Here is a 21,548-nt window from a genome sequence, read left to right on the forward strand (position 1 = left end):
TCTCTCTCTCTCTCTCTCTCTCTATATATATATATATATATATATATATATATATATATATATATAAACATCTCCGGTGTGCCAGCTTCTTGCTACGTTCTGGAGATGCAAATATCAATAAGGTACAAATTTTGGCCTCATGAATGCTGCAGCCTCGTTCATATGAAGCATCAGTGCAAGGAACAAACGGATCACACAGCTACATCAATATACTGTAGGCCATGAAGGGACTGGCATTAAAAGGATGGCATTTGTAGAAATGTGTCAAAGCCTGTGTCAGCTGTAGTGAGTCCAGAAAGATTTTTAGAATGAGGTAGTTTTGAGTGATTTGGAAAATGAGGGACGAGCTGCCTTAGATTCAAACCTGTTATATTTTATACATTGTGTATGCAGTTGAAGCAAAGGGGAACACGGGAGGATGAACAGATGATACTATTGATGGTGCGTGGAGATGGAAGGTTCTCTGTGGCACGGTGGTTGAAGCATGGGCTTGGGAGTCCGACCTTCTTCAAATCCTGGCACAATCAATGTATGCATTTTGATGAGTTATGCAACCTCACTAAAACCCAGATCTCCAGCTGTTAAACAGAGGTAATGCAGCCCTGAATAGTTTGCTGGTAGGATCCACTGAAGTTGTGCATATGAACTGCTTATATGCGTCTCAGCATATGGGCAGTGATGAATACAAGGGCTTTGGTATGTTATAATAATTATTACCATTTTCTTTTTTTTAAAGATTTTATTTATTTATTCACGAGAGACACACACACACACACAGAGAGAGAGAGAGAGGCAGAGACACAGGCAGAGGGAGAAGCAGGCTCCATGCAGGGAGCCTGACATGGGACTCCATAACGGGTCTCCAAGATCACCCCCTGGGCTGAAGATGGCGCTAAACCGCTGAGCCACCCGGGTTGCCCAATTATTACCATTTTCAAGTTAAAGTAAGGTAGACTTACTCTCATCATTATTCAGTATTTATTTAGATTCCCTTTGCCTGTAAACATTTACACACACACATGCAATCACCTACTCCATCTTCAATGGACCTCACCTTCCTTAGAACGACCATATGCCTTCTTCATACTTCTTTCTGGGTACTATACTTCTCTGTAGGATTTTTTGCTTATCCAGCCTGTGAATTTCTCAGCTAAACTTATTATGGCCCCTGGTATAATAGGGAAACTCAGTACATATTTGGTTATCTGTACCTTCTCCATATTTGTCTTATTTTCTCTACCTCCTTCAATTGTGTCAATTTTGATTAGTCCCTTTGTGTATTTGGGAACTTCCTTTTGTTCCTTCTTACTACTCTTTCTTCACTCATGTGAGATGTGAGGTGGTTCTCTAATCACTTTCTTCTTTGCATTTTCCCCCTAATTCCCACAACCCTTTCTTCCATTCCTATTTGTTCTGTTTCCTGCTTCTTTGCCATCTTTCTCTCATTCTCTTTCTCTCTCTATAGCACTCACTCTACTCTTGTTATCTTTCTCCCTCCTTTTAAATAACTTAAATTCTAGAAAGTACAACAAGCACCTTCTTGGTTTCAGTCACTTCATATTTCTAACAGTTTGGTCTACATTAAGAAGGTAATCTTAACTGGACTTTCCATTTCATTATTGCAGAAAGGAATTAGGATAGCATTTTAGAGAAAAAGAAAAAAAATTCCCAGAGCGCGCGCACACACACTGCAATACTTCTAAAGTTTCTTTATATTATCAGATGAGCACTTTAGAGGAGATGCCATCCAATTTCGTTATCAATGATAATGAAGTTTGAAAACATTTTCAATTTAATCTCTAAATTTGCAAGATTTAAATTCAAACTAGGACCTTTGCCAAATAGCATTAGATAAATTATCAATTCCATGGGAGTTTATTTAAATATGTAAAGTGAGATATATTCTCAGGATAAAGAAAAACACACACAATAACCACTAGCAGGATGACTGCCTGGGGAACTGCTGACACTGGACCCGAGCCAGCACAGGCAGTCCACATTCGTCTCCACCAACCCCAACAGCAGAAGTCCCTTTTCTCAGCCAGTTTAAATGTGCATTTTGGGAGCAGATCTCCACAAGCATGTTTGAAGAAAATTATCATGTACTTCTGTTTGTTGTATAATATTAACTCCTTCATTCCCTGACATTAAAAAAAAAAAAAAAACACAGAGAGACTGACTTATGTATTCAGGCCATATAAAAATCAGCTTCTATTTACTGAAGTCTTCATGAGTTTTCCAAGTGTGGTGCTCATGCTGATATTAAGAGACATCCTACAAACAGCCTTGCAAAGAAACTCTTTAATTCTGCATTTTCTATTACTCCTGTCCCATCACTGGAGATTACTTGAAGTAACAACTGGCTAATGATGGAATTGTTAATAAGAATAACTAGAGACTGGTGCACCTGGGTGTTTCAGTGGGTTTAATGTCCAACTCTTAGTTTTGTGATCTTAGGGTCATGGGACCGAGCCCTGTGTCAGGCTCCACAGAAAGTCTTCTTGAAGATTCTCTCCCTCTGCCTCTCCCTGCATCCTCTCTCTCTCTCTGTGTCTCTCAAATAAATAAATTTTCAAAAAAAGTAATAACTAGAAACTTATGCAAAAGCACTTCGAAAACAGATGTTCAAGAACATCCCCCAAGACAGGGAAATGTCGAGTACTAGTACTTCTGGTTGACCTTGCAAAATACAGTGTGATATGCAATATTGCAATTTAAGATTTCTGACATGTTTTGGTAAATAATAATATATTTTTTAAAAATCAGTAACTTAGACTATGAAGATCATATTCAATAGGCTTTGGAAATAACTGAATCTCATTCAGAATTTTATGCCTATGTGATTCATATACCATATTTTATTTCTTATTTTTAAAATATTTATTTATTCATGAGAGACACAGAGAGAGAGAGAGAGAGAGAGAGAGGCAGAGAGGCAGAGACACAGGCAGAGGGAGAGGCAGGCTCCTTGCAAGGACCCCGATGTGGGACTCAATCCTGGGACTCCAGGATCACACTCTGAGCTAAAGGCAGATGCTCAACTGCTGGGCCACCCAGGTATCCCCATATTTTTTTTCTTTAATTTTTTTCCCTTCACTCAAGTTTAATAGAAACAAAGATGAGCAGTGATGCTCCACTACTGGGCACATCAGTTGGCCTGCCCCATAGCACAACTCAGGGGGTTCTCTCCAGAGGAAGAAAAGCTGGTTTCCTCGGCCCCTGCAGGAAAGGCCTGTCCTGTCCCACACCACATTTGCACTGAGTCTGAAATATTGTGTTTGAAGATGACAATAGTACAAAAGAGATTTTTCATGGTCTCCCACTGCAGTCCGGCCCTAACATGGGCCACTGCTCACTTCTGCTTAGAGAAATATCCTTTGCTCTTCTGGACAGCAGGCTTGAAGGCATTACAGCCAGGCTTGTAGCCCACTGGGCATACTTCCTCATGCTTATCAGGAAACTGAACGAGTCTGAGTCTCATCCACAGAGTGGCCACCAGGGAGGTTTTCAGAGATCTGCTGAAAGATACCTTTATCTTCAATGATAAAGATGCACGAGGTACCTTCATCAGCCTTAAGACTCCATAATCCTGAGCGATAGTATGCTTGGGGTGTGATAGGAAGGGAGTGTTCATGGATCCCAGTCCTCTTTGTTTCTTGGGTGTGTGGATCCATACCAGGTGAACAGAAATAGGAATCTACAGAAATATCAATCAATTGGCAGTTGAGTTTCTTCTTTTTTATTTTTTATTTTTATTTTTTTTGAGATTTTATTTATTTCTTTGAGAGAGAGACAGAGAGAGCATGAGCAGAGGGAAAAACTGAGGGAGAAACAGACTTCCTGCTAAGCAGGGAGCCCAATGTGGGACTCGATCCTAAGACCTTGAGATCATGACTTGAGCCGAAGGTAGACACTTCACTGACTGAGCCACCCAGCCACCTGACGGGATGGTTGAGTTTCTTAAATCCTTCTGCTCTGTCACTGAAAACACTGATCTCTATGGGTCACAGAAAGATGAAGTCAAGAGAGTGAAAGAACACAGCATATTTTCCTTTGTAGTCAGAAACTGACAATTTGGTGTAATGGCATTGACTTTGCAGCTGGGGACAAGGGGACTCACTTCTGGCATTTCCTGAAGACATCTTGCTTTGGCAGATCTGAGAACACACAAAAGACCAGTCAGGAGGAAGACCCCTATACCCATATTTTAAATGGAGTTTTTTTTTTTTTTTTTGAATCTATACCAAACTACAAAGACATATTGCTCTAACGGGGAAAAAAAGTCTAAATAAATAAATTAAAATAATAAATAAATAAATAATTCTTTAATGAAAGATATATAGGAGCAAGTGAATTTCAAAAGTATGCACAAAAGGAAAATTATATTCTAACTTCAAAGAATCTCAAAATAAGACTTTCTTCTCATAATGCAGAAGTCTGGCAACACCTTGATTGGAATATATTAGCAAATTATGCTGATCAATTCTACAATTCTATTGTAGAACTTCATTATATAAAAGTAGAAGGAAAGGTAATATCTTTGCTGGCCCTTCTAAAATATATTTCTTAAGTATTTTGTGAACATTCTTTCAGGTTTGAGATTTGGAAATAATTTTGAACAGGTTTGATATAAAAAGTTATTTGAAGAGATGCTCTTAAAATAAATGAAAAGAAAACTCATATGTCAGAATAGGTTTATCAAACTTTATCACCATTCCTTCTTCTCTTTCACATTGGAAGGTTACAGGAGATGTTTACAAGGAATGACCTTGGGTCAAAGTCACTTTAGTAAAGGCTGATACTTTTATAGAAAAAACATTTGGGTTATGTATTGCCAGATATGCATTTTTAGCTTTTTGTTTAGTTTTAATGGATTCAAAATATATATATGGAATTAAGAACACGAGAAATGAACTGCTACCTCTAAACTGAGCCATTATGATTATCCTGGTTTAGGACATGATCATGATTGTTCTAGTCAGAGAAATAAGTTGTCTATGAATCACTGTATCTCTGCTAGTGAATATTTTTTTCTATAATTTCTATAACTCATTGAATATCTGCTAGATCCTATGTAATATATCTGAGTTACTAATCACTTTCATCAGTATTCATTTATTTAATTATGTATTTATCCAACACACTTTTATAGGATTGCTACTATATGCCAAGTGTTGGGGCAAGTTCATTCCAGAAGGAGGGAATAACATGTGAGGCCCCATGATCAGAACTAAGCAGGGTATGACTTAGTGTCTGAATGAAGGCCAGTGTAGATCAAATGCTAATGAAGCTGAGGAGGTAGGCAGGGACCTGGGTTTGTTGATGGTTAACAGTGATCATTTTAGTTTTACTAGTAAGTGAAACCATCGGAGTTGTAAAAGCAGGAGCAGGAGTGAAAGGAACAGTGTGACAACGTGATCCCATTTGTTCTAATACAGATCGCTAGATATAGTGAGAAGAATGGATTCCCATAGGATTGGTAGAGAATATTAACCCCACAGGCAAGATACAGGTCCTTGGATAGTCTAAGCAGGAGACAGTGGTAGTTATGTGTGTCTATTTATATTTTTGTAATTAAAATAAAATAAATATTTTATATTTAAAATATAAATATAAAATTTATTTTTAATAAATATGTGATAATAAATCACATATGATGTGTGATGTGATTTTTAATAAATTAAAATATTTTTAATAAATATGTGATAATAAATCACATATGATGTGTGATTTATTAAAAACCAGGAGGGAGTGAGGGGAGTAAAGGGAGGCAAAGTTGGGATAAGTCGTCTTGAGAACAGGGCTATTCACTGAGACAGAAACTAAAAGGACCACAATTAGCAGGGATATCATGAGTTTAATTGAGGGCAAATTGAGTTGGAAAGAGCAAGTAGTCGATTCAGAATGATGTTGAATTTTTGCCACGATAACAGTAAGTATTTTGAATGTTTTGCCCTGATTTTTCTTAAAAGATCACCAAGGTGGGAGAAAATTATCAAATGTACAATTATTCTGGTTTTGTTTTGTGTTGAAAGAAAAATACGTTTAATTTTTATTACTCTCTGATCCTTTACTTAATGTGGTAACAAGTTAATGAATTTGCTTTTCTTTATAGGAATGTCCAATATACATTTGATAAAATGACAATTATATATTAAAACATGTTGGGCAGCCCAAGTGGCTTAGTGGTTTAGCTCTGACTTCAGCCCAAGGCATGATCCTGGAGACCCAGGATCGACTCCTGTGTCAGGCTCTCTGCATGGAGCCTCCTTCTCCCTCTGCCTATGTCCCTGCCTCTCTCTCTCTCTCTCTCTGTGTCTCTCATGAATAAATAAATAAAATCTTTAAAAAAAATAAAACATGTAATTGCTAAGATAACAATTATATATTGGATATTACTACAAAATAAGAAACATAATTTTTCCCAAGAAAGATAGACATTGATGTTTTGTTTAATTTGTTAAAATAATTAAAGTCAAAATAATGGAGAAATAATAGAATGTCAATCTAGCATTCTAGAATGAAGAATGTTTCTCTAAAAAGTTAGAGATTTTAGACCTTTTACTTCCTTTTTAATAATATAAAATGAGCAAATTTAGATTTTACTTCAATAAATACCTTTTAACTCTTAATCTGTTGACCAAATAAGATTTTAGGAATCTAAGTCCAAATAATATATGTATTCTTCCTCATAGACTCATTCTTTGAAATCATGTTTGTCTGAATTCCTATAAATCATATTACAAACTATAGAAATTAAAAATGATTTTAGATTTTGTGGTGACTGCATTATATAAAACAAAAATAGGATTTTTAATTTATTAATAAATGTGCATATATGCAATTGTTTTAAAAATTAAGTGTAAGGAAAATGATCATGCATTATTTCCACACCCACGTGTAATTCAATATGAAAACATGAAATACAACTGTTAATTTGGAAAGATTAAAAGTAATACTCCCTAGCAGTGTTTGTCCTCCTTAAGGGACATGAGGGCTAAAGGGCAGAAGTGTTATGTTATGGGGATACAGGTATGAAGAACTGAAGCTGAGCACCATCCTAATCCCATTAGTCATCTTATTTTCCCTGTTTTCTCTACCGTTCCTGTCTGGGTAAAATTTTACCTGAGAACATTAGGATTTTAATTATTACTAAATGCCTTTAGTGAAGATAACCATCTATGCTCTGAATATATTAACAATGTGCAGAGATTCCTGGGAAAGATTTCTTACTCCACAGTCCAAATTTGAGTTTTGAAAGAATAATCTTATTTATAAATCTGTCAGTTATTTGGTAGACCATAGCCTCCTTTTCTGAACAAACTCATTTGATGATAGTAAAAATATAAAGGTGAAATGCATAGTTTCCCCCTGAATTTTGTACACCAGCCCAGTCTCATAAACATATGTCTAAAACATATGGTCATAAGAAACTAAAAATATTTTTACGTGTGTGTGAGAGACCCTATATTCCCAGAGTTTAAGTAGATCTATTGTGTTGTTCAAGTTATAAAATGTAACACACAGTAGAGGAATGAAGTAGTCCCCCTACTTCTATGAAGAACTAGAGTGACATCAGGATATTAAGGACTTCTGTAAATAAAATACCACTTTTTAAAATTTAAATTCAATTCAGTTAACGTAGTGTATAATTAGTTTCAGGGGTAGAATTTAGGGATTCATCAGTTGCATATTACACCCAGTGCTCATTACATCACATGCCCTCCTTAATGTCCATCACCCAGTTACCCCATCCCCCCACCTCTCTCCCCTCCAGCGACCTCAGTTTGTTTCCTATAGTTAAGAGTATCCTAGGGTTTGTCTCCCTCTCTGATTTTGCCTTATTTTATTTTCCCCCTCCCTTTCCCTATGATCCTCTGTTCTGTTTCTTAAATCCCACATATTAGTGAAATCGTATATTCTCTTTCTCTGATTCAGTTATTTTGCTTAGTATAATACCATCTAGTTCCATTCATGTTGTTGAAAATGGCAAGATGTCATCCTTTCTGATGGTTGAGTCATACTCCATTGAATATATATACCACATCTTCTTTATCCATTCATCAGTCAATGGACATCTAGACTCTTTCCATAGTTTGGCTATTGTGGACGTTACTGCTATAAACATTGAGTACAGGTACCCCTTTGAATCACTGTATTTGTATCCTTTGGATGTAAATACCTAGAAGTGCAATTGCTGGTTTGTAGGGTAGCTCTATTTTTAACTCTTTGAGGAAACTCCATACTGTTCCAGAGTGGCTACACCAGTTCACATTCTCGCCAGCAGTGTAATAGGGCTCCCCTTTCTCCATACCTTTGCCAACATCTGTTGTTTCCTGAGTTATTCATTTTAATCGTTGTGACTGGTGTAAGGGGGTCTCTCATTATGGTCTTGATTTGTATTTCCCTGATGATGAGTGATGTTAAACATTTTTTCATGCATCCGTAAGCCAACGGATGTCTTCTTTGGAGAAATGTCTGTTCATGTCTTTTGCTCATTTCTTTCTTTTTTTTTTTTTAAGATTTTATTTATTTATGAGAGAGAGAGAGAGAGAGAGAGAGAGGCAGAGACATAGGCAGAGGGAAAAGCAGGCTTCATACAGGGAGGCTGATGTGGGACTTGATTCTGGGTCTCCAGGATCAGGCCCTGGACTGAAGGCAGTGCTAAACTGCTGAGCCACCGGGCTGCCCACTTTTGCTCATTTCTTGACTAGATTTGTTGTTGCTGAGTTTGATAAGTTCTGTATAGATTTTGGATACTAGCCCTTGTTCTGTATGTCATTTGCAAATATCTCCTCCATAAAATATCATTGTGATGCTTGAAGAGTTGCAAATTTAGAAACACTGAGATGAAATCATAGCATAGACAATGGTGAGGCACAGTGCTTCCTGGTAATCTCAGAGCTGAAGTGATCCCCTCAAGTGACTTTGAGAGCAGACGATCAATAACGGAGACCACTTTTATAAGACTATTTTGCCAAAGGGATATCCAGAATTGACAAGGCTAAGATTTGAGAAGACCTATGCTGAATGATCTTGAAAAATATCACTTTTCCCTATCTGGGATATAGTTTCCTTATCTGTTACATGAACAGAAGAATTGAAAATAACTCTTTGGTAGGAGATATTTGTAATAAACTAGTTAGCCAAATTGACCTGGATATTGTCCATGGAGTAGGTCCTCACCTGCTGCAGATGGGTGGGTGGGGGGGGAAGGGGGAGACACAAAAACAAACAAAAAGCTTCTGTCCACGGTGCTGAATAAAATGAGCTACATATATCCTGAAATTTGATTGTTTCAATACCACAGGTATTGACCTCATGACACACACCAGATAATCATTATCTCCCCTAGGGGTAAACAGAGTAATAGCTCCCCAAAGATTCCACATCCTAATTCCCAGAACCTATAAGTATATTACATTACGTGGCAAAGGACAATTAAGATTTCAGGTAAAATTAAGTTACTCATCTGACTTCAGCATAAAGGGATTATGCTGGATTATGCAGGGGACTCAATGTAATCAATAGGGCTTAAAAGTGGAAAACTGAAACAGTTTAATTCTGCATGGGAGGGAACTGTGAGTGTGGAAGTGAGAGTGATGTGCTCTGAGAAGAAATTATCTGGCTGTCACTACTGTTAAGGATAGAGAAAGGACCGCGAGCCAAGGAAAGTGGAAAGCTTCTAGAAGCTCGAAAGACAAGCAAGTATATTTTGCTGTAGACCCCAGGAAAAGAACACAGCCCTGCCCACACCTTGATTTTAGGCTAGTGAGGCTTATGTCTTACAGAACTGTCTGTTCTGAGCTGTGTAGTCCGTGGCGATTTGTTACAACAGCCATAGAAAATTAGCACATCCCTTTAGGATTTTACAGCACTGGTAGGGGCACAGACAGAAAAGAAAACGCATAAAGCTGCCAAAGCTGCCAAAGCTGCCAAAGCTGCCAAAGCTGCCAAAGCATATTATGGGTAAACAGAATCGCTAACTAAATCATTATGGAGTCAGCTGTGTTATGTTTTTTATTGATCAATTGATTGATTGATTTCTTTTTGTTCTTAAAGAACAGTTCTGAGTTGAGCTTTGAATAGGAGTAGGATAAGCAGAGGCAGAAATAAGTGATGGAGGAAGAAACAGAGCTCAGAACAAGGAAGTAGCATATGCTATGATGGGAAGATTTGTAGGACTTCCATATACTCAAAAGAACCACAGTTTACTGAAATCCTGTTTACATATATTTCACCATCATATGTCTCAACATAGTCACAGTTTTCCTTTACATGATTTTGGGTAAACCAGCAAAACACCTGTCCCTGTTTCCTATTATTAGGAAACAATAGGACTATAGTAATTTCAGACTTATGTGTCTTATCAAATTAAAGGCTTTTAAAATATTATATTGTGTAGACTTGGGCGTCTTTGGATTTTTCTATCATTCCAAGTATTAATTTTAAAAAGAAGAAAAGTGACACTAGGCTGTGACCTGGCACTCTCCTGTCAATTTTGCCCATCTTTCTTTCTGTTGTGTACATTTCAGAGACTCAACCTAAAGTCTTAAAGCATGCTGTGTTTTTAAGACATGTGGCTTTTTACCCCTTTTTTTAAGCTTTTGCTTATTTATTCATGAGAGACACACAGAGAGTTGCAGAGACACAGGCAGAGAGAAAAGCAGGCTCCCTGCGGGAAGCCTGATGTGGGACTTGATCCCAGGAACCCGGGGTCACGCCCTGAGCCAAAGGCAGACAGAGGCTCAAATGCTGAGCCACCTAGGTGCCCCAAGATGTGTGGTTTCTTGAAAATATATTTGTTTAAGATAGCTCCATGGTTTGTCAACATCATTCATGATGTTTGTGAATTTCCAATGAGAGGGAAAATGTGATATATCCAGGTTAAATGCAATTTAGTTGTATGGTGCACCGAAACCTGAGAGTGCTGTCCTCAGCAAGGTCTGCCTGTAAGGTTAGCCCTTGTGTGGCAGCTGGGAGAGAGATTCCCTCCTGGAGTGGAGTGGAGGGGTGGGCCGCTAGAGAGGTGCAGGTGTGCGGTGTCCATACTATTGGAGTTCTTGTGTTGGGCAACTTGGTAATGGTCATTACATTCTAGAATACATACTTTGTAAGAAGAGCTCCATTCACTTGGTAATGATGATGTAATGATGATAGGCTCTAATAAACTGATTATTAAAAAAGTATTAAATAGGGCATTAATAAACTGATTTATGATTAATAAACTACATTTAAGATCCAATTAAAATGTTAACAATAGAGGAAAGGGCTTTGGAAATAGATTCATATCATTCCAAGAATTACTGGATTAATGATTTTATATTGATTAATTGTACTTTATCTCACCTTCTTTCACAAATATTGATAATGAGTCTCTCAGAATGTTTTCTTGAGGGAGGTCAGCTATTAGACTTGATACTGAATACTTCTAGTTCTCCATCCAGGCACATTACAGGATTGCACTTCTGTAGGTCTTCTGTTTTCGTGTTCTTTAAATGATGTCCAACCGTGATATTTGTGATAAAAAGGGAATTTAATGAAAATCACCTCTGAAAGAAAAAATGCAAGTGCCAGTGTATCGTTCACCACATTTCCTTCCATCTGCAGACTGTCTCATTATTCCCTTCTGCCAAATTGCTTTTCAGAGCAGCTTCAATAGCAGAACCATTCAGATGTGGAGAATGAACAAGAGTATATATATGTCTTGTTGCGTTGAGCCTGTTTTATTTCTTTTTGTTTGTTACCACAGCATATCTTTACCTATCCTAACTGATGAATTTTTATTAAATGTTTAATTTTTTGCAGCACCCTCAGCATAATGCTTACTGTGTTATATGTGATTAAATTAATAGTGATTATATTATTATTTATTCCACTTACGTAATGGAGCTCTAACCAATACCACATAGAAATGGTATTGGTAAGCAAAGGGTTAGAAAATTTCTCAGTACATGGAGAGGCACAGGCAACTGAATGATGGATGGGGAGCCATGAAATACAGATTCTATAACTATTTTTTTTTTGTCTGCAGCTATCTTTTTATTACTTGAATTATTAAATCAAATTTCAACTATTTAACTGTATTTTATAGGAGTTTCTTAAATTCGTGTATTTATACGAGCTATTCCTGACCGTGAGTCAGGAAAGCAAGTCCCAGAATGATTTTTTATTTATAAAATGAGATTGTTTTTATACATTTTGAAAAGAGGGATCCCTGGGTGGCGTAGCGGTTTGGCGCCTGCCTTTGGCCCAGGGCGTGATCCTGGAGACCCGGGATCGAATCCCACATCAGGCTCCCGGTGCATGGAGCCTGCTTCTCCCTCTGCCTATGTCTCTGCCTGTCTCTCTCTCTCTGTGACTATCATAAATAAATAAAAATTATTAAAAAAAAGAAAAGAAACAATACTAAACAACATATTGTTTAGGCATACTTATGTATGTGTTATTTTTTAGTAAGGAAAAAATATGAACATAAAATTTTGGTGAATGATAACATCTTGCATTATGAGTTGGTTGGTTAGCACATGAATGGAAATCTTTATCTGCCTAAAGAGGCTACCAGGGAATCTACCTTAAAAAAACAAAACTCAAATCAGAACTCCATTTTGGGCTTGCTATCCAAAGAAGTAATGCCAGATATTTTATGTTATTTTAAAACTGTAGAGTACAATAAGCTATAGTTTCATTAATGTAAAGAAGCTTAATCATGTGTCTTTTAAATTTCATGAGGTTTAAATGTTTGTTTAGCATACTCCTAGCTGAAGCAGTTGGGAGACAGCATGTATGTACAGGCATCTTTCAAATTAACTGTTTTAATTACCAAAGTTAAAAGAAAATATATACATTTTCTTCATCTCTTTTTCTGAATTCAATTTTGCTTTCCATTATTCTCAAACTTTTTATTTATTTTTTATTTTTTTATTTTTTATTTATTCATGAGAGACAGAGGCAGAGACACAGGAAGAGGGAGAAGCAGGCTCCATGCAGGAGCCCAATGTGAGACTCAATCCCGGGACCTCAGGGTCACACCCTGGGCTGAAGGCAGGTGCTAAACCACTGAGCCACCCAGGGATCCCCAATTCTCATCCTTTTTAAAGAAAATTTACAGAGCCCTCATTCATACACCAAAATCACAGCTGCCACCCAGATGAACAAATAAATAACTCTGCATTTTCCACATAAAAATGTGTAATTTTGGATAAAATGCAGTAAGTCCAGGAACTTATATAACCATCAAAAAATAAATAAGTAAAATATTCTTCATTTTCCATATCTGTAACAAAATGGAACTGCTGTTGACACCAATGAAAGAACATTTTGAAATTTTAATCTTTTTTTTTTAATGTTTTTATTTGTGATACTGACAGATTATATAAAGAACATTGTTAAGGAGGGGCACCGGGGTGGCTCAGTTAAGTTAAGCATCTGACTTGATTTTAGCTGGGGTCAAGATCTCAGGGTCGTAAGATTAAGCCTCATGTTGGGCTCCGCACTGGGTGTGGAGCCTGTTTGAGATTCTCTCTCTCCCTCTGCCCTCCTCCCCACAAAAGAACATTCTTAAGGATATAAAATGATGTCAAGATCTCCTAATTTCACTTATAAAAAGTCTCATCCCCTTGAATTACAATGTTGCTTTTGTCCTTGATACGAATAATGCACACGTACAATGCAAGCATATAGGCATGAGGAGCCCTGTGAATTAGGCTCGGTCTTTTGGCCACTTACGTAAGGGAACTGAACTTGGAAGTTGTATTTGTGAAGCTGAGGAGTGGCCAGAGGACGAGGCAGAGGCATCATTGCTGAGTGTGGGCGTCTTGGGACTTCAGGGGATGCATGGACTCGTGGACAGTTCTGGCTGCCTTGTTTATTGATTTTCATAAAATCTCTCTACGTGCCTACACTCCTTTTATGACCAAGAGTCGGTTTTAATGATCTGCATGTTGGTTGTGGGGGGATCTCTGCACAGTGAGTATATTCATCAGGTTAGAGACAACTGGTTTATAGATACTCCTTATTTTCTGGAACTATGCACAGAGAGCCCCATTTCCCTCAATGCGTCATATATGACTGGACAAGAAGAATTTGTGCTAGTTGGTTTCCTTGCTCTGCCTTTTGCTGGATTGTCCTCTTCTAACAGGGTCAAGGTGTTCTCCATGAAAGTTGCTCTGAGTTCTCTCCAGCCTCCTCCTTGGATGAAGACGTGCCCTACCCCATGATACACTATCTCCCTTCTCTCCCTGAGCTAGACAAACAGTGTGGTCAACAACTAGACTTCTTCACTCTTGGGCAACACTTCCTTGCTTCCTTTTTTTTTTTTTTTTTTTTTTTTTATAGAACAAATTCACCAGGCTTCAGGATCAAGCAAATCTCTTTAAGGGATGATGAGACCAACTTCTGAAAATAATCCAAATTTTACAAGGAAAAGAGTTCAAGTTCTATCTAGAATGCAGTATTCTTTGCCTCTCACAGAACAATATGCCTAAAAACCAAGAAATCTAGGATAAAGTACTCAATGGACACTCTTCCACTTCTTATGTGGCTCTCTGACCTTCAGGTTCCTCCTTGCTCCCTTCTTCAGGTTGCTGCATTTAATCAAAATATAACATAACTCCTTCCACAGGAACTTACCTCATTTCCTGGACCTTCTACAATCTCCATACTCATTATAGTGTTAGACCAAAACCAATTTGGAACCAAAGCTCAGGTGTTAGTCTGGTAACCAGAGATTCTCAGCTATAATTTCACTTGAGCAAGTGAGAATATACTTTCCATTCCCTACTTCCTTTTTATATTCCTGTAGCCTGTTCACTGTCTATCCTAGTTTGACCTATAACATGTACAGCTCCCAAAAAATGTATAAATATTTTTCCTTGAAACATACACTCCTGGGACACCTGGGTAGCTCAGTGGTTGAGCATCTGCCTTTGTCCCAGGGTGTGATCCCAAGGTCCTGGGATCGAGTCCCACATCTGGCTCCTTGAAGGGAGCCTCCTTCTCCCTCTGCCTGTGTTTCTGCCTCTTCTCTGTGTGCCTCTCATAAATAAATAAATAAAGTCTTAAAAAAAAATTCTTAAAAAAATACACTCCCAATCCTCTTGAGGCAAAATCCAGGTCTGAATTTACAGTCTATGGCATATTTTGTTATATGGAAATTTCAGATAAGTGATTAATAAGCTTATGTCTACTTTTTTGATCCAATCTTGGGTATAGTGCAAATGCTTATATTTTCCCTTGGAATGGAAGATTTAAGAATAAGGATGCCAATGCTTGAAATATTTCAAACCCTTTAATGTAGGGCTGTTGCATTTCTTCCTTTATATCCTTTTAAATTATTTCTATGAGGTTTTCTTTTTAATATTTAAGTGTAACACACACAAATATTAGCTGAAATTTTATTAGAAACCAAAATATCTCATCTTCATCCTGATTAAGAACATGGATTCTTAATGTGGCTAACATTTTAACTCATGAGGGCCAACCCATGCGGTTTAGTGTTTTAGAGACAAGATGCTTGGTTTTAAGAGCCCAAAATACAGCATTGTTTCTCACTGAAAAAAAAAAAAAAGATGGATTGACATTTCCCCTCAGTAATATTAAACAAAATTAATAATAAAATGGCACACATCCAATTAGATAGAATATAAGTGATGAAGAAAACAAAAATAACGATTTTGTTTTAAACTGGCTTATTTAGAATACATGAGGAGAAATGAATAGAATAATCAGAGGATTCATGTTGAACGAATCTATCTGTATGTAAGAAGAAAATATAGGGCACCTGGGTGGCTCAGTGGTCGAGCATCTGCCTTTGGCTCAGGGCATGATCCTGGGGTCCTGGAATCGAGTCCAGCATCAGGGTTCCCACAGGGAGACTGCTTCTTCCTCTGCCTGTGTCTGCCTCTCTCTCTGTGTCTCTCATGAATAAATAAATAAAATCTATTTTTTTAAAAAAGAAAATATATATGAATCCTTGAAAGGAACTTCCACTTGCTACTTTCTCTTTATCACTTTAGCATGCAGACTTAAAGGCCTGCTTTTAAGGGCTGGTGTGGCTAGGGCTCATTTACTGAAATCAGAAATAGTAATTTCTAGTCATCCACAGTTCATACATGATGCTGTGATAGATGGGAGAAAACCAATAAGGATTCTGTGGCAGCTAGTAGCAAACCACTATCAAAAATGGATATAATTCTATACCCCTCTTAGCTTGAATTTAATAGATGTGCTTTTATAATTATTTTAGGATGTTAAAATTCAGCTTTACTGAAGGTTGTTTGAATAACTATTGACCATATAATTTTTCTGTGATTAATTGCACATGTAAATAATCAATAAAGTAGTATAGTGCATTATATTTTTACTTGTTTTCCCAGAACAGGTAATATGATAGAATTCATTCACTTTAGTGATAGTTATTGTTCCCTTTAAGTCAAAATAAATTATAGAATCTAACAAAAAATTGAAGGCATATAATGAAAATTCCAGGAATACAACCAAAATTAATAATCTACTGAAAGTCTTTATGATTTGAGTGGATTAGTTTTGTTTCTTTTTTTAATGCAGGATTATTTCATCCTGGTTTTGACCATTTGATTGTCCAATAGATATTCAATCCTATCTCTAAAATTATAATAGCCATCATCCCGCTACATTCCTTTATTTATTCACCTTTCTAATTGTGTAAGCCAAGAAGCAACTTGGATATCCTGCCTCCTATTCTACATATTAGTTCTGTTGATTAGTAGATCTGATTGATTGTTAGCTATTTATTTCATCAGTTCCTTCCTACAAGCTTTGCTATTTGGTTAAGGACTCCATGTTCTATTATTGTGACAAGCACAGCAGTCTCCTAGGTGGTCTCACTGCCTCATAAAACTTTACTGTTTTCTTAGAGTACTCCTTCTGAAAAATAGACACTAAAAAAAAGGAATTTAAAAATGGTTAAATCTATGAGCCTGGTCTATGAAGTATTCCATGTTCAAACTCACCTACTCAAAGTTAACCTGATTAACATACAAAAGTTACTCAAAGAAAACATACATATGATGCCTCGATGTCTTTCGTAGAGTTTGTCCAGCATCTTGTTCATCTGTAAAAAAACATCTCAAGGGGCAGCTGGGTGGCTCAGTCAGTAAACATCTGCCTTCAGCTCAGGTCATGATCCCAGGGACCTGGGATTGAGTCCCACACTGGGCTCCCTGCTCAGTGGGGAGTCTGCTTCTCCCTCTTTCCTTCCCCTCATTCGTGCTCTTTCTTTCACTCTCTCTTAAATAAATATATAAAGTCTTTAAAATAAAACAAAACAACAGCTCCGGAGTCTTTTCCTAGAAGTTTTCCTTTGTCTCCATTCCTTGCAGATTTACTGACTCTCTGCTCCATCTGCCTACTTTGCCTTGAAAGCAACATAACATTTATTATACCAGATAACTCATCTGTTTTCCCAAATGGACTATCCAAACCTTTAAGCCAGGAACTGGGTCATATTTATCTTTATAGATGGGTATGTTGTAGGAAGTTTACTCTGTAACCTAGTGTGGCTTTAAGGACTACTTATTTTGCCTGATGGCTTGGCTATTAGCCTTCCATAAAAGATGTCTTCCATCTGTTTGAGCTAATATCTCTAGGGTTGGAATTGTGAAATTGCTTATTATTTGTACCTGTCCTCTCTAACTGACCCTTCAACATGGATTCAGTTCTTGTTACCACTCTGCCCTCCTGGACGTGATTTTTTAGACTGATCCTTTTTCTCAAGGCATTCAGTATTCAGGCTTGACAACATGGCCATTAAATCCACTTTCACTTCTATCTAAAACTCAGCCTGAGTCTCATTCCATGGTTTAGATCAATTGCGCATCCACAAGTATCCCACTAAGAATGTGTTGAATGAGTTAATGGTGAGATGAGACTATATGTGTGTTTAAAAATATCTCAATGCCTAAATATTTTCCTTGATTCCAGAAGCAATATTCTAGAAACTTTGTTTTTTCTTTTCTTTGTAAGATTTTATGTATTTATCAAAGAGAGAGAGAGAGACAGAGAGAGAAAGAGAGAGAGAGAATACAACCAGGGGAATAGCAGAGGCAAAGGGAGAGGGTGATAATCTCCAGCACACTCCAAGCTGAGCACTGAGCCCGGTGTGGGACTCGATCCCATGACCCTGAGATCATAAGCTGAGCTGAAATCAAGAGTCAGATGCTCAACCGACTGAGCCACCCAGGCGCCAAGAAGCAATGTTCTTTTTCACCGTTTAAAAATATCCCTCTTCCAGTACATAAACAAGAAGAAAAATAAATCATTTAAACTCAGAGTTTATCTTTTCACTCATTCCTCTGAGAGAAAACTGCACAGATATCAAATCCCCAGTTTTATTTTTTAGACACACTTTATGACATTGCAAACATTGAGTACAGATAACAAACAATAATAATTAATCAAAGTTGATTTTAGTTTGCCTGAAGCATGTCTGTGAGAAAATGACACAGCGAATGTTCTCATAAAAATGTGTTGCTAATGGGATCCCTGGGTGGCGCAGCGGTTTAGCGCCTGCCTTTGGCCCAGGGCGCGATCCTGGAGACCCGGGATCGAATCCCACGTCGGGCTTCCGGTGCATGGAGCCTGCTTCTCCCTCTGCCTGTGTCTCTGCCTCTCTCTCTCTCACTGTGTGCCTATCATAAATAAATAAAATTTAAAAAAAAAAAAAAAAAAAATGTGTTGCTAATGTGTCACTGAAATACAAGACTAAAACCAAAGATGAAGGAGTTCCCCGGCACGTATCTTTTGTGTCAACCTTTTCTATTGGTTGATTTCTTTCCCAGGTCTTGATGATTTCTTTTCCCTACAAATGACAGTTGATGTTTGTAACATTCTGGATTTATTATATTTCCATCCAACTCTGTATCCCTTCTCTTTTTGTCTGGCCAAGGTCAGCATTAGAAGAAAAGAATACTCAAAGACAGAGGCTGACTTCCATGAAAAAATACTGATGATAAAACTCGCTTTGCCATAATTGAGGAATCTTTGTGAAATATTGGGCCCCTAAAGGAGAAATTAGTATGTTTAACCAGCAACATGCTGTGGAGGTGGCAAAAACATGTGCCATCCTGTTCGTGCCAGTGGAATGTTCTCTTCACTTTCTTCCAACATGCTGGCCATCGGCTCCTAACATCCTCTCAGGAAGAGCCTCTATTGCTACTTGGAAAAAGGCGAAAGGTGGCCCTAATTGCATGCAAGAGGAGGCAGAGAGTGAACTGTTTAACCTTGCCAACTGGTTTGTGAGTTTCTGATCAAAGGTAGTGTATATAATGGCGTATATTCAATGTGGAAAGTTGTCACAAAGAGACCACGTAGGTTAAAAAGGAGGACATTTCTTTTATATCTACAATCTACCCAATGTCAGACTTCTCCATATATTAGGAAAATGTGTTGCTTTCTAGGCAAAACTCTTTAATCTCTGCTTTTCCAATCATAACCCCCTTCAAAGATTAGGGCAAAATTCCATTAATCTGTGAAAATATGTATCTCTCAATTATATTAAGGAAAGTCCAAAGACTTGGTAACTAGGATGCATGCATATGGCAGCTAATAATTTTAATTTGTAATTTCAAATTGTTTCTCTACAAAAGAGTTAATTTAAAAGCTGCTAAGATGTGCCCCACCTATTTGGTCACTATTCAACTTAGATCTTCCACTCAAACTCAGGTTATAATTATTAATTTTTAGAAGTAAAATTTAATACATATTAAAAATATTAAACTAGTCTAGGTCTGTGAAAGAAAACACACACACACACACCCCTGTATAATATACCTACATAATTTTTCAAATATAGGCTAGGCAATGGTAAATGAGAATAAAATTAGTATTGTCTACACCACAACACTTCATAAGGCCAATTTTTGAAAGTGTTATAACAATCATTAAGGAATTATGGACTCTTTATGAACTTTACATTTTACTAATTCTTTAATAGCCAGATATATACTTTGAATCCTTCTAATTATTCATTAATTCACCAATTTATTCATTCAGCAGGTAAACACATATATCTTTTGGATCCTGTCATATAATGTAGTAGGTAGAAATCCAAAGATAATAGGGCTTATGAATGATCATAAATTACTATTGTCCAGATTTTTTACTAGACTCTTCACATTCATGAATATGTAATTCTGATTAAAATTTTGTAAACACCCGAGGCTTATGGAGACTCTGTAATCCAGGCTTATCATTTGAGACAGCCAAGATACAAAGGAAGGTGCATCTTACTCTGAAACCCTTAATATTCTACTGCAAGCCACAACAAGCACCTCTCTCTGGTTGCTTGCAAATGTGTTCCATAAGTATTGGCACTAAACAAACAAAAACCAAAAAAGAGTAGACTCATGTTCACATAATAAGATTCTCTGTGGTTACAGTTTTTTTTTAACCACATCTATTAAATATAATTTAAGGCTAGACGATTTAAAAATTCTATTTCAACCTAAAAATATTATCCAGTACATCCATTCAATTACAATTTGGAATCCATTTGAGTTTTACAAAGTGAAGTTTAGCAAAGTAAAATATTTATATTTTGTTTAAGCATTTTAATTATGAATTACTAAATACCACTTTTCTTGGGAAATAAGGATTTTTTAGTGTGTAATAGACTCCCTATTTTTAAGATTCTCTTCTACATTTATAAGTATATTCTATGTGATTTAAAGGGGCATAATTTTCCCTGTGATTATTTAGTGTTGTTTTTATTCCTGCTAAAACATCAGTAAAAGCTCAATGTATCTTTTCCCAAAACAGTGTAAAATAGAGTAAAAAAAATGCAAATATAACTATTTCCCTAAAGTTATACATGAGATAACTTGTATAAATGGGGCACGATGGATGTGTGCAGAGCTTTACCACCAAAACCCCCGCAGAGTGCAAGGCCGGTGAACATCCTGGGACTTGTGTTTTACTGCAGTGGATGGCATTTACTTTGAAGGGTAGGGCTGCAATCAGCAATGATAGGGAAGAAGTCAACACAAAGTAGAAACTGGTCCACCTAGAACAGACTACTGCAAAGTCAGACAGGGAATGTAAAATCAATCGAACCCAACTGTGAATAATGAGACTGATGAGACTGGACTTTATTCTGAGCTAATGGGAATCCAGAAGGTATTCAGGAGGAGAACTAACCTGAAAAACTGTGTGATGTTTGAAGAAAATGTATCTGAGGGTGGTAAGCAAGTTTCATCAAGTCTTGGGAGGCTGAGAATCAGGAAACTGCTTTGAAGGAGACCATGGGGATGAGGTTGTGGGAGGCCCTGGTGGAGGCAGGGATGGAGAGAGATACTGTAGAGGAAACAGCCAGGAGGTCAAGTCCTGAGCCTGTAACGGGGGAAGAGCACAGAGACTCAGATCACACTGACAGTAGACAGTTGGACTTGGAGTAATGGAAGGATTTGAAGCACCGTGATACCAACCTACCCAGTAGGTTCTGTTGCTCAGGACCCGTGGAAAACACAGATGAAAGTCTTGTCAGTGATCATTGATCTTTCCAAGTCCTGGGC

At 37.3% G+C, this 21,548-nt stretch overlaps 1 protein-coding gene and 1 pseudogene across 1 annotated transcript in view; one reads left to right on the forward strand and one right to left on the reverse strand.

Moving 5' to 3' along the window:
• The window catches only part of PCDH15 (protocadherin related 15), a 906,505-nt gene that overhangs the window by 181,803 nt on the left and 703,154 nt on the right, over positions 1-21,548 (forward strand).
• On the reverse strand, positions 3,353-4,142 carry LOC112656185 (peroxiredoxin-1-like; annotated as a pseudogene).

This window comes from Canis lupus, chromosome 26, assembly GCF_003254725.2.
Source record: "Canis lupus dingo isolate Sandy chromosome 26, ASM325472v2, whole genome shotgun sequence".
Lineage (NCBI taxonomy): Eukaryota > Metazoa > Chordata > Mammalia > Carnivora > Canidae > Canis > Canis lupus.